The following is a 13,104-nucleotide window of genomic DNA, read 5'->3' on the forward strand; positions in this document are numbered from 1 at the left end:
TGAGAAGTGTGTGACCAATCACTTCTCTTTCAAGAGAAATGGGAGTGGACAGTATAATAATATAGGAAGTTTAGAAAAGATGAAAGGTAAGGAAAAATCCTTAGAGACAGACACAGGAGTTCATGAGACTCCTAATAAAACAGACAAGACAACAATACAATTGAAATACAGTGCATGCATTACAGTTCAAATAAAATCAACAATAATCCCTTTCCTTCTACATGTGCTTACTCCAAAGTCACCTTTCTCAACCTCGTAGTGTCCCCGCTCGGAGAACGACTTTCATAAGTCTCACTACCAGCGGCCAAGGATAACAGCTAACACCGGTCCGAAATCCTTTCCAGCCTCCCTCTACTCTGCAGTCCACAAGAATGTGGCCACGTCTATCCTCACTCCCGTAGTGCCCCTATAAATCCCACTTTATAAGTCTCACTACTACGTGATGCGAAAAACAAGCAATACCTGCCTGAATTCCCCCAGGAAACAAAGTCCCCTGCCACAAGGCTAAGTCTCCTACCACAATTAAATAATCGGTGGGCCCTCAGCTCAACTAGAGCCGAAGGGTCCGGGTCAGGACGTCCCCAACTCAACTAGAGCTGGATGGTCCGGGTCAGGACGTCCCCAACTCAACCAGAGCTGGATAGTCCGAACGCGCACAGTGAAGCTAGCTAGGCTATCAAAGTGACACAAAACGGGATCACAGGGAAACTGTGATTCTACACAGATCCCACAGTTCCACAAACTTCTTTTTCCTTACAGCCACAGCCACGAGGCTCCTAAAAGAAGTAAACAGGCAAAGAAGACCCCCCAGGAACACATCCACGGGTCAACCCCTCTTTTTCCTTACAACCACAGCACCGTGGTTCCTAAAAGAGGTAAAACAGGCAACAGAAGACCCCCCAGGAACACATCCACGGGTCAACCCCCCTTTATCCCAAAAGAGGTAAAATACAAACAGACAGACACACTGAAGACCCAGGCAAGTCCCCTCAGGTCCACCCCCCTTTATCCCAAAAAGGGGAAAACAAGCAAGACAGAACCCCAGGCAAATCCCCTGCAGGTCCACCCCCCCTTTATCTCAAAATGGGGAAACAGGCAAACAATTCAAACACAATTCAAACACACCCAGGCAACAGATAGACTAAAATGCAGGTAAACAAGTGAGTAACGAGACACCGGGCAAGATATTACCTGTCTTTGATGTCCTCCCGGGAAGCAGTCACAGACACGTGGACGGGTCAATCAAAGGGGCCGGAACGTACCGGTGGCTCTGCAGAAGTCTCTACCGTGTATCTGGAGGTGATCAATCTCCCTTCCTTCCCCCTGGATTCCTCCGTCCACCCTTGTCTTCCTTAGGACGGCTCACCGGCCGGACATAGCCCGGTGCCCCACGTTGGGCGCCAAGTTGTTATGGTACTTTTTGAAAGTAAACCAAAATGTTCAAAGTCTATCTGTTCCTGTCCAAATCAATAAAATTAAATTGCGTATATACGCTGAAGTAATTAAGTCTGACACACGAGGTTCAGGTTAAAATAACTTCGAGAAAGTTTATTGGCAAGTGAAGTAAAAGCGGGCGCGCAGGCCCTTTTAAGAGGCATTTTGCGTCATCATTGATTATTAGAATATCAGCAAATAAACATCATCAATTGGATTAATTGTTAAGTGACGGAGTTAGTGTCTTACCTATTGGTTAGTAAAATTAAGAGGTTAGTCCCGTGCCCACCCATCAGAGGTGGGATTATTCTGGACACGGGTGGGGGACAAGGGGGTCCTAAGCGTCATTTTACACGGTCAGTGATATCAGGCTTTATGTCCAGGTGCAAGGTCTCTTATGAATAGAACATTTCATTACTACTGTGTTCTGTGGCCTTCAAACTGTACTATCTTACAAGCTCTAAGGAGTAGCCAGCAAGTCTTAAGGAGTAGCCAGCGCCTCCTGGTACTTGTCCTTGAAGGAAACACAGTCTTTGTCTACTGTATTAATTGGGTTGAGAAGTTCAGTCACGTAATGTAGTTTTAAAATGAACAAGTTAAGTCATGAGGACAAAATGGAGGATTGAAGAAGTCAGGTTAGGAGGACAAAATGGAGGACGAAGTCACAGTATAAAGTTAAAATGGAGTTAGTACAATAATTCAATACAAGTACAATAATAATTTTTAATAATTCCACATCATCATTTTCTGTATTTTGACATTCTGCACTATTAAAGGAACACATTATGGAAATAATGGATTGACAGGTGTACAAGTAAAAAAATGTTTTGTTTTTTTCTTGTTAAATTTCTTTGTATATTTTCTCTGTAATTTCTTTGTAATTTGGAAAAGCAAAATAAAAATTCAAATATGAAAAAAAAATGTTAATATTTTTAAAACAAAACAGTATACTCACCTCTGAATACCTTTCTTTCCTGGAAAGACAGGGCTTTTTTTAAGGGGCAGGACATGACTGTGATTTCTCAGTTATTCTTGTCTTTCCCTTTGTTTTCGATGGAAGCGCTGCCCAAATGTCACCACCCTCTGTCCAGTAGAAGATTATGGCCTGTGTAGTTTAGCAGTCCAGTGTAGCCTCATTCATGAAAATGCATGAATGAAAGTGCTTTGAGGGGCACTATAGTCACCAGAACAACTACAGCTTAATATAATAATAATAATAATATAGTTGTTCTGGTGTGTGTAGTCAGAGAAAATGCAGTGTTTACATTGCTGCCTAGTCACACTTCTTTTGGCAGTCACTCAGATGCCCACTAGAGGTGCTTCCTGGGTCAGTGTTGCACAGTGTGCAGCACTGGAAATAACCAAGCCTCCCCACAGAGATGCATTAAGTCAATGAATCTTTATGAGTATATGTTAATTGGTGCTGAATTTTGCTGCGCATGCGATATAGTCTCCCACTGCTTTCTTATGGGAAAGCATTTGATTGGCTGGGATTGTCAATTTTGATGATCTCAGTCAAGGAGACGGAGCACTGGAATAAAGGTGAGTAAAATCACATTTTACATTGCTTACAGGGGGCTAATGGCCTAAACTGTGTTTTCACAGCTGTAGTGACAGGAACACATGTCTGTATACCTGTCATTGTAATGTTCCTTTAAAAGGTTACTCCAAGCACTATGACCATTTCTGTGGCTGGTTCCCCAATTTGTCCTCTTACCTGTGCTCCTAACAGGCTCCTTGCTGCTCTAGTGACACGCTTCTGCAGAGTTGCAGAAACTGGTCCATTCGTCGTTCAACGGCACACTGTTCATGAAAATGTACACTTTAGTTAGCCTGAACTCTTGTTCCAGGTTGATTGATGATGCTCCCATGACGCTGCCAGATGTTACACCTCTGACAGCAGAAGAGTTACAAATGCTGCATATACAGACTCCAGTTGCCATGACCAACCCAAATCACTGAAGTGGTCATGGTGCTTGGTATAACCCTTACAGTACAGAGAACAAACCATCAAATGCTACCTAAAAAATAAACCAACATACTGATATTTTACAGTGAAAATCTCAACATGTACTTTGTCATAATCATATTAACCTTTTAAATACTAGGAGCTAGGGAGCAAATCTTCATATTTTTACTATAATTATCAGCATTTATATAGCACCAACACAGTACTTTACTATATGTACATTGGGGATATAAAACAACAAGTTTCTGTCAACATTCAAGGAATGTTGGAACATTTCCTGTGTGGTCACACCTGATACCTGCCATGGCCTTTTTGTTTCTGTCAGACCGAAATACTCCGCCCGAGGCCTTGGGATACACTTTAAACTTCCATCTTGTCTAGACAGGAAATGTTCCAAGATTAACGAATACAAGAGATGAAGAGGGTCCTGCTCCAATGAGCTTACAATCTAAGATCATGGCATACCATACATGATATATGATAATTGGCTATTTAGGGGTTAACAAAGTGATGTTGATACCGGAGAAACTGACGGAAGCCAAGCACAGAGAGATGGACACAGGTTTCTTCAGGAAGGAAGAGATTCTTTATTGGATCACCGATCGGGACTCAGAGGGACTAGCGTCACCAAAATACAGCAAAGTCTGAGTACTGAATACATAGAGTACATTCCTTATATAGCACTGTAGCTCCTCCCACAATTAACTACACCCACACATACCCTTAACCTATTTAATAAATAGAGTCTAAACTCATCCATCCGGTCTAACCACGTGGCTCATCTGATACAAAGGAGAGGGACGCGTAATTCCAGTTCTTACATTCCTGCACCTGGTCAGTACAGTGATAACAGTATCTTAGCTACGTGTTATTAACTAACTGATACTACAAACACATATACATACATATGCCTTGTGGCAATCTTAGCCTGCTAAACTTGTATTTTACTGGAATTACATCACATTCCCCCCTTTGATGCCTCTGATATTTCACAATTACTTGAGGCATCACTTAACCTTGGTTTGCATATACCTCAGGTTACCATGAACCAGACCAGACTTATCTTATGATGTGAATCTTTTAACACTCATCTTCCTGCATTGGTTCTCCTTGATCTAGAGCCTTATACTTATATATCGCCATTATCTGTGCAGCAGCCTTCCTCTCTGCTATACTTCCTATCAGGCTTTGCACAGACCTAACTACTAAGGGTATAAGACACGGTAGGAGTAGACACAACAGTAAAATCAGTAGGACTCCACCTACCACTGCCTTAAGCCCTCCAAACCACTCATACCAGCTACCAAACCAACTACTTGGATTGTACCCTTTCCATACCTGAGTAGGCACATGCACTAGTTTAACCATATGGCTAGTAAGCTCAGCTATTGCTTGCCCTTCGTCATCTATTTGAAGACAGCAATTACTTAGGTTAAACTTCCCACATACACCTCCCTCTACTGCCAAAAGGTAATCCAAGGCTAATCTATTTTGGTACACTGCTGTCCTCATCCTGGTATTATGCTTCGCTAGAAGATTGAGTGCTTGTGAGGTCTCATTAGTAATAATCTCAACCACCGCCTGTAATCTTATAATACGGTTGAGCATATAAATAGGGGTTCTATAACCAAAGGTACCATCCTCAGCCCACGTGGCTGGCCCATAATAATCTATGATACGCTGGGGAGGCCATTCATTATCTTCCCAGGTGCCTATCTCTAAGGGTCCCCTTTTCTTCCTATGATTCACATCATACACTTTAACACCTAAAGTCTCACCTGTTTCAATCGGTAACAAGAAGAAGGATGGTTTGAGCATACCCAACACACATGCCCCTTCCCAGTCCTGTGGCAACTCCGAATAGGCTTTCTTACCACAGATCCAGTACAAATTTGCTGGGGCTCTCCAGGTAGATGTGATGGATAAATCAAACCACACATCCTTTAAACTGGCATATCTAGCAAACGGGTTAGATGGTTCTGAGACATTTGAAGCCGACCACCAAGTTGTATTTTTAGTATCATCATCATAAGCTTTTTGCCCTAGACAAGTTAATTCTCCTACAGAAGTATTATACATTATTCCTTTCCTTGCTATGCAAACATAACCTATGATGGAGGTCTTTAATCTCCACTCAGATTTACCTCTAACACTCAAATGATAATCGGCTTGTGTAGATATTAGTTGGTCAACTGCCTCAGAACCGGACATTACCTCCTTTGCTTCCCAAGGCCATTGGTCTCCCATGTTAGTACCTCCACACACATAGCAGTTGGTAACATTAAGACTACCGGCAATACTTTCAGCTAAATCGATGAACAGGTTTTTAGCGTTATGGGGGATTTTATTATCTATACTCATCTCTTCATAAAAGGAATGGTATACTTGATGAGTCTGGGAGGATACCGTATCAGTCTCTATTCCTATAAACAATAATGTCCCAGGATCTAAACCCGTCCCGTATATTTGAAACCCAAATAAATTTCCATACTTATCTAAGAACTTGTCGGGGTTATTAATAAGTATATGGACTGGGTTGCATTCCATAGACTTACAATAAGGGCTAGTCGGCAACTTAGTCACTATCATGTCTTTGTCTACTGTCTGTCCCCAAGTTGCCCACCCCACACAAGACCAATATGGACAAAAGTTATAATCTCTATTTGGGCATCTAGGACTTACATATTTATTTTTACTACTGGGACAAATATATTTATCATTAGACCCATACGTCCTCTCCCATCTAAGATCCCCACATACATTCCACGGTTTTCTACCACTTGATATCGCCTTACATGCATCAAATAGCAGAACACCCGAAGAATGTACGGATTCTAACACCGTCTTATTAATTAGGGTCCCCTGAGGATCTCCATTCCTGAGAGTCAACCAAATTGTACGAGGTTGATACTCTGGACTGAAGCACTTAGGTTCTCCTACTCCTAAATGGCACACACTATAGTCTATATTTAGGTATCTACATCTTGATACCTCTCCTTTACATTCGTATTGTGAATGCCAAATTAGGGTTTGGGAAATATGGTTACCTGTTCTCGTAGTCTTAATGCATACCTCACAGCTAGGAGTGTCGGTACCTCTACCTTCCTGAATATAAAAACACATATAAATAAACACAATCAAAAGCACATCTTTCGCCGTCATCCTCAGTCTTCGTCCGTGCGATGGAACCTCAGCTTCCAGGATGTGAGGGCTGCAGGGAATGGAGTTCTGCTCATCTTCACAGGTGTCCCTTCGAGACTTTCCTGGCTTATACACTATGTGTTGGTAAGCGGACAGGCTTTATTATGGCCTTCTCACTCACACCTGTAACAATAAAATTTGTAATCCACAATAATTCCTCGTTACTCCGACTGAGTAGTGCGTTTTAACCGGATCTTGCAGGGATTCTCTGGATCTGCTGTAATTTGCCAAGAATCGACTGCTGCTGGTTTAACCCTGGAGTGATGTATCCACGGAGTCACTTCTGCTACTTTTATCGCTGTAGGGGTAGACAAAAGAACAACATAAGGACCTCTCCACTTGGGCCCTAACGGTACATTATTCCACTCTTTAATCCACACTTGGTCTCCTGGATGATAACTATGAACAGGGGGATAAATATTCACAGGTAATCTATCTTGTACCCATTTCTGTACCTCCTCCATAGTCTTACCCAACTCTACAACCTGCTGCCGGGTAATTCCTTCTCCCAACTGACTCAAGTCCCCCCTTAAGTTACCAAGTACGGGAGGTGGTCGCCCATACATGATTTCAAAAGGAGAGAGGCCCATCCTTCTGGTAGGGGTACTGCGGATTCGCAATAAGGCTATAGGTAAGAGAACGTTCCACTTAAGTTGGGTTTCCTGACACATTTTAGCCAACTGGTTCTTTATAGTTCTATTCATTCTCTCTACCTTACCAGAACTCTGGGGTCTATATGCAGTATGAAGCCTCCACTTTATACCAAGCATATGAGTCAGTTGTTGTAGGCACTGATGAACAAAAGCTGGACCATTGTCCGATCCTATAGAACAGGGTAGTCCATATCGGGGTATTATTTCTCGTAGCAGGAATCTTACAACTTCTCCTGCTTTCTCTGTACGAGTAGGACATGCTTCTACCCAGCCTGAATAGGTGCACACAATTACCAACAGGTAACGATGTCCACCCGATTTAGGCATTACTGTAAAGTCTATTTGTAGATCGGACATGGGGAGTCCCCCCATAAACTGGACTCCTGGTGGCTTTACTGGTCCTTGTCTTGCATTATTCTTAGCACACGTTACACATCTGCGTACAATGGCCTGAGTCAAGTTGGACAATCTTGGTATGTAGAAATGTTTCCTGAGAGATTCTTCAGTACTGTCTCTCCCAGAATGTGTCCCGTTGTGATAATTTTGGACAATTTCTACCGCTAGTGATGCTGGTATGACTATTCTTCCATCTTCTAGCTGATACCACTTGTTCTCCAAATACTTTCCCGGTTCAGTCTTTAACCACTCCTCTTCTTGAGCTGTATAAACTGGAGTCCATTGGGACAGTGGAGTTGGTATAAGAGCAGCTATATGCCCCACATACTCCTGTCTTCCTGATTCAGCAGCACGCTTAGCTGCACTATCTGCCATCCGATTTCCCTTGGTTACATCACCATCTCCTCTCAGATGCGCTCGACAATGTATGATACCGACTTCTTTCGGCTCCCACACTGCTTCCAATAGTTGTAGGATTTCAGCTGCGTACTTGATTTCTTTGCCTTCTGAATTCAGTAGTCCTCTTTCTTTATACAAAGCTCCGTGGGCATGAGTGGTTAAAAACGCATACTTAGAGTCCGTATAGATATTTACTCTTAAACCTTCAGCCAATTGTAACGCTCGTGTTAGTGCTATTAATTCTGCCTTTTGTGCTGATGTTCCTTTCGCCAGTGGCCGAGCTTCTATCACCTTGTCTATTGTTGTCACTGCATATCCTGCATAGCGGATCCCTTCTTTCACATAACTACTGCCGTCGGTGTAATATTGAACATCGGGGTTCTGGATGGGAAAATCACGAAGATCTGGTCTACTTGAAAATACTTCATCCATTACTTCCAAACAATCATGTTGACTTTCAGTAGGTTGCGGCAAAAGGGTAGCTGGATTTAAGGTGTTTACAGTCTCTAAATGCACTCTTGGGTTTTCACACAACATTGCTTGATACTTGGTCATACGGCTGTTACTAAACCAATGATTTCCTTTGTAATCCAACAACGTCTGTACTGCATGTGGGACTCGTACATAAAGTTCTTGACCCAGAGTGAGTTTATCGGCTTCAGCTACTAGCAGGGCGGCTGCAGCTACGGCTCTTAGACAAGGTGGAAGTCCGCTGGCCACTGCATCCAGTTGCTTAGACATGTAGGCAACAGGTCTTTGCCATGATCCCAAGTACTGTGTCAATACTCCCACAGCCATTCTTCTTTGCTCGTGTACATATAAGTAGAATGGTCGTGTGTGATCAGGTAGGCCTAATGCTGGGGCACTCATCAAAGCCTTCTTCACATCTTCAAATGCCGTTTGCTGTTCTTGGGTCCATAAGAAGGGGTCGTGCTCTGTACCTTTGATGGCTGCGTACAGAGGTTTTGCCAGTATCGCATAGCTGGGAATCCATATCCTACAGAAGCCTGCTGCCCCCAAGAATTCTCGCACTTGTCTTCTATTCTTGGGTATTGGTATTTGGCAGACAGCTTCTTTTCTCTCTGGCCCCATAATCCTTTGACCTTCAGAGATATGGAATCCCAGATACTTGACAGTTGGCAAACACAACTGAGCCTTCTTCCTGGACACCTTGTATCCTGCCTTCCAGAGAATATGTAGTAGATCGTGCGTTGCTTGCTGACATTTTTCTTTTGTAACTGCTGCTATCAACAAGTCATCTACATATTGTAACAATACACATTCTCCTGGGATAGACTCGAAATCCAGTAGATCTTGACTTAGAGCTGAACCAAATAGGGTAGGTGAATTTTTAAACCCTTGGGGCAGTCTTGTCCAAGTCATTTGGCGTTTTGAGCCCGTTACAGCGTTCTCCCATTGGAAAGCGAAAATACATTGGCTTTCTGCGGCAATTCGGAGGCAAAAGAAGGCATCTTTGAGATCTAAGACTGTGAAGTAAGTAGCCCCGCCCGGAATTAAAGCAAGCAGGTTATATGGATTGGGTACAACTGGATGTATGCCAACAACCGCATCATTGACTGCTCTTAAGTCCTGTACAGGTCGATACTCATCTGTACCGGGCTTTTGAACAGGCAGCAATGGGGTGTTCCAGGGGGAAGTACAGAATTTTAGGATACCATACCGTATGAATTTATCCAGATAGGATTGGATGTTCTTCTTAGCCTTCTGCGGAATGTGATATTGTCTTAGGCTCACTGGATAAACCCCATGTTTCAGTTCAATTTTTATTGGTGGAATATTGCGGGCCAGTCCTGGTGGGTTGTTCTCTGCCCAAACTCCTGGTATGTTAAACAATGTCTCATCACTCCTAGGGTTTTGGCTAGTCAACACTGTATAAAGTCGCCACTCTTCTTCCTTTGGTACGGATAAAGTCATAATACCTGAAGGTCCATTAAACTTTAAGGATGTTGTTCCATTTGGTAGGAACGTAATCTGCGCTTGTAATTTTGATAGCATATCACGTCCCAGCAATTGGACTGGACATTCAGGCATATAAAGGAATTGGTGTTTTACTACGTGGCCTCCCAATGTACAGAGTCGACTTTTAAGAACCGGTCTTTCAGCACTTCTTCCAGTTGCTCCTATCACAGTAATAGTCCTTCCAGATGGAGGAGCAACTAGATTAGTCACCACTGAATGTTCAGCACCAGTGTCGATCATGAACGCACTCCTTTTCCCCCCTATTGATACATCGACCATAGGCTCCGCTCGACCAAGGGGGATGGAGCCCGGTCGGTATCAATAGTCCTCCATGACAGTGTCAGCCAATCCTACAAAGTCCCTACCTTCTCTATCGCGGGACCTTTGCGCTGCTGGAATATACCTGTCTTCCCTAACACTTCCTCTGTTCCCATTACTCCCTCTATAACCATTACTCCCTCCGGGGCCTCCTCTACCTCTCGCTCTACCTCTAAAGTTTCCGTAGCCTGCCCTGGGTTGGTCTCTCTCGTACTGCTCTCTTTGCGGACATTCGTTCCTCCAATGCCCTTCTTCCTTGCAATACGCGCATTGATCCCTACTCAAAGGCTCCCTACTCCATCTATTATTGCCTCTATCTGGGCCCCGTTTATCTACGCCTGCGATCGCTACCGCTAGCATATCAGCCTTTTTACGCATCTTGCGCTCCTCCTCTTTCTTACTTTCTGTATCCCTGTTCATATAGACCTTATTTGCTACCTCCATTAGTTGGGTGATGGACATACCTGCAAACCCTTCTAACTTTTGTAGCTTGCGCTTAATATCTCCGTATGCTTGGCTGACAAAGGCGGAGTTAACCATTCGGGAATTGTCTGCGTCTTCCGGATTAAAGGGGGTATACAAGCGGTACGCCTCCAATAATCGGTCATAAAAGACACTGGGCGCTTCATCGCTTTTCTGGATCACCTCAACTGTCTTCGACATGTTAATGGCTTTCTTTCCTCCGGCTTTCATGCCAGCAATTATAGCGTCTCTATAGGCTCTGAGTTGAACCATATCAGCACCATTTACGTTCCAATCGGGATCGGTGTTGGGATAGTGTGTCGCGGCCCATGCTGCTGGATTGGCTTGGTTCAAAGCACGGGCTCTATCCTCTAATGCTTTAATGGCTGCTTGATTTATTCTTGTCCTTTCCTCATTGTTAAATAAAGTCATTAGTAACTGCTGGCAATCAGCCCATGTCGGATTATGCGTCTGTACTATTGAGGTGAACAGATCAGTCATAGCTTGTGGTTTCTCAGTATACGAGGAATTATGGGTCTTCCAGTTTAAAAGATCGGTTGTGGTAAATGGGACATATACGAAGACTGGGTCAGCGTGTGCCATTTGACCTGCGGCATCGATATAAGCTGACCCGGGATTCAGACGAAGAGGCATCTGATAGTGCTTTAATTGTTGGGCACCAGTCAACTGTCGGGTTTGGATGGGGCTACGTAGAGAGGCGTCAGTCATGGGTTCCGGTCGGGGAGAGATAGGGTATGGGGATGTGGGAGGTTGGTTTTGGGAAAAGGTGGTAAATAGAACACTTCGGGCCGAGCTAGATGAAGCTTGACCGGAAGTCTGAAGTGGCGCCAAATCAGGATATTCGTTTCTAATGGGGGTGGGTTCTGGTTCCGGAAGGGGAGATTTAGTACGAGGGGGGGTGGATCCTGTACTGGAGGAGGAAGCGGAAGTGGATGAGGGTAATGAGGGGAGGGGTGCAGGACTTCCTGCGTTTGCGTCACTTCTTCTTAACGGAAAGTAAGGGGGCGGCAAAGGGATCTCGGACTCAGGGGGCGTGTCCAAAATGGGCCTAACACCAGTCCTAGTGGACGAGCAAGTCCTAGCTACCATGAGGCGACACTGCTCCTCGTGGCATGTCTGGAGCCATTTTGGCGAGTCATTTACGGCCTGTCTCCAACAGTCAATATAAGGAAACTGGCCGTAAAGTTCAGGCCTACCTGATACAGCCACGTGTAAGCGCTGTACCAGAGTTGGATCCAAACTGCCACGTGGCGGCCATGCCGCAACCAAAGTAGGCCACTCCCTAGTGCACAAAGTGACCAAACGTACAGGGGACATCTTAACCCCAAAATCACAAACTTTGAATCCCTTTTTAAAATTCTTAACCATACATCCTAAGGGATCCGGAATCGTTGACTGCGACGCACCCATATTTAACAGTGGAACGTCGTCGACAACGATTACTATACACGCGTACTATTCAACAGTCACACCCGTTTCCTCTGGCAACAGCACCACGTGGTACGGTTACCAAGTGAAACGTACACAATAACAATAAACACTCAGGGAATTCCCGTACACACACAGCTGTTACACCAGTCACTATATAATCAATATTATGCCCTTTGGCGTAACTATACAGTCACCCACGCTATAATTCTCTATATACGAATTACCCGTCTATAACACACCCCAGTAACATCGTCTTTTACAAATAGCGGTTACAGTACGGTTAGCATAGGTCAAAGCACAAGTTAAGGTCACAATACAATTATTAGTGGTTATGGTGTTAAACATGCAATGGACGACAATGATTAGTACTTATTATATAATGTCAGTAAATATACAGGGTTATGGTACCGTGCACTATAATACAGCAACACACTATTAACACTCTCGCTAGACGGCTGAGCTCGCGCTATCTAACAAGATATACACTTTACTAAAACAATCGTTAACACATTTACAATTCCCAACTAAACTATTGGCCAGTACCTTGAATGGACTACCTAAAACTATATACACCCGTTTTGGTTAGCCACACTGCCCAATCACCACATATATAGCGAGCTAGAGAACCGAATTTACACAGGCGCCTCTTAGTCGCACTATCAAAAGTCTAGTGGGTTCCAAATTTACACGCCTTCCCACTTAGCCCAGATAGGATGAGAACTAGCGAACCGAATTTACACAGGCGCCGCTTAGTCTCCCGGTCCCTCCGACCTAGCGAACGTAATATACACCCTAGAACGCTAGTCTAGACAAGACACCGGTGTCCGGCTAGGGCTATTT

The sequence above is a fragment of the Pelobates fuscus genome, chromosome 5, assembly GCF_036172605.1.
Source record: "Pelobates fuscus isolate aPelFus1 chromosome 5, aPelFus1.pri, whole genome shotgun sequence".
In the NCBI taxonomy this organism is placed as follows: domain Eukaryota; kingdom Metazoa; phylum Chordata; class Amphibia; order Anura; family Pelobatidae; genus Pelobates; species Pelobates fuscus.